Below are 2,326 nucleotides of genomic sequence, written 5' to 3' on the forward strand. Positions count from 1 at the left end.
TCGGAAAGAGGTCTACGAAGACTTTTGGGAAAACGTCGACGTTTGCTGGCTTATTTGGCAAAGAAAAATAGAGTACGTTATAAGAAATTAATCGGTCAGTTGAATATTCGGGAGCAGTAATTTAATCGTTCAAATTTTTTTCTTGTTTTATTATTTTTTTAGTAGTCTTATAGTAGTCTTAGATTTTTCATTTTGATGAGCCTCGCTTTGAGGAATTCATGGAATAATCCATTTTCATGGAATAATGAATTAAGGAAGAAAGGATATGAGTCTACCGCTTACAAGAAAAGATCTCATGATAGTCAATATGGGCCCTCAACACCCATCAATGCATGGTGTTCTTCGACTGATCGTTACTCTCGATGGTGAGGATGTTATTGATTGTGAACCCATATTAGGCTATTTACACAGAGGAATGGAAAAAATCGCGGAAAACCGAACTATTATACAATACTTACCTTATGTAACAAGGATATAGAGAGATTGTAGAAAGGGAGTTGTAAATTCCTTAACTTAAGAAAGAAAAAAGAATAAAAACACAGATACATAACATAAAAAAAAGAATAAATAAGACGAGATTCGACCTCCCCCTACATATTTAATTTCCTCTCCTATACAAAAACTAGCAAGACCCACTCCATTGGTAATTCCATCAATAACACCCTTATCAAAAAACTCCGTGAGTTCGGTTAACCCTCTTATACCGAGGGTAAAGACCCTAGTATAGAAAATATCTATATAACCACGATTATATGACCAACTGTATATATTTTTTTTTACTTGATCTAAAAATTCTTTTTTAGGATTTCCTTTGTAAAAAGAGTTTATTAAATCCAAATTCTGAAAAAAAGAATAAGCGGATCCATAGAAGATATATGCTATGAATAAACCAAAGATAGCTAGACTTACAGAAGAAATTGCATTAGTAATAAATTCATATGAATTTACAAAAGAATTAGAACTTTCCTGGGTAAAGTTTATTGAGGGAGTTAACCACTTTGATAATATGGTTAACTCTGCTATTCCATTACCAATTCCTCCATTATCAAAGAGATTCCTATGAATCCAATGAACAAAGTGAAAAGTAGTAATATAAGAAGAGGAAATAACATAGTATTTCCCGTTTCATGCGGATAGCAAAAGTGTTTTTAGCCCCAAAAGACGTAGTAAAGGATCCTATCCTATTTCTTGTATTACCTTGAATTTTTGGTATATTTTGTGAAAAAAAAGAAACTCCACTCTTCGTTGTTGATAAAACGAAATCCCTATTCACTCCTTTGGGTATCCTTTTTCCCCATAAGGATATTGAATACAAGGAACTCTCTTTAGTGCTACTGTAATTTTGAAAATGAACACGCAAATACCCATCAAATGTAAGTAAATATATCCGAAACATATAAAAGGCAGTTAATCCTGCAGTAAAGGAGGCTATTATTCCAAAAAAGGGCGAATACAACCAACTATTACTAAGGATTTCATCTTTGGACCAGAAACAAGCAAGAGGTGGAATACCACAAAGAGAAAGTGTACCCCATAAAAAAGTAGTTCTTGTGATTGGAATGTATTTTCTTAAACCGCCCATAAGAACCATATTTTGACTTTTATCTGGTGAATATCCAACAAGAGGTTCCATTGAATGAATAACGGATCCGGATCCCAAGAACAATAAAGCTTTTGAATAAGCATGAGTGATCAAATGGAATAAAGCAGCTTGATAAGAACCTATACCTAGAGCTAACATCATATAACCAATTGAGACATTGTAGAATAGGCTAAGCTTCTTTTAATATCTCTCTGAGCAAGAGCTAAAGTAGCTCCTAAGAATAGTGTTATTGTACCTACTAAAGAAATAAAACTCATTATCAAAGGTAAAGATATGAAAAGAGGAAGAAGTCGAGCTAGAAGAAAAATTCCCGCAGCAACCATAGTTGCTGCGTGTATAAGAGCCGAAATAGGAGTGGGCCCTTCCATAGCATCGGGTAACCATACGTGAAGAGGGAATTGTGCGGATTTCGCAACTGCACCAAGGAATAATAAAAAAGCACACAAAGTAGTAAGTAAAGAGTTAATTCCATTATTAGGAATCCAGTTATTAGCTATTTTGAACAAATCCCTAAACTCTAAACTACCTGTTATCAAAAAAAACCTAAAATTCCTAATAATAGACCAAAATCCCCTACACGATTAGTTACAAAAGCTTTTTGACAAGCACTCGCTGCGATTGGTCGTGTAAACCAAAAGCCTATCAATAAATAAGAACACATTCCACGAGTTCCCAAAAAAAATAAATTTGTATCAAATTGGAGCTAGTAACCAATCCCAACAT

Source organism: Aegilops tauschii, unplaced genomic scaffold, assembly GCF_002575655.3.
Source record: "Aegilops tauschii subsp. strangulata cultivar AL8/78 unplaced genomic scaffold, Aet v6.0 ptg000872l_obj, whole genome shotgun sequence".
Taxonomy (NCBI): domain Eukaryota; kingdom Viridiplantae; phylum Streptophyta; class Magnoliopsida; order Poales; family Poaceae; genus Aegilops; species Aegilops tauschii.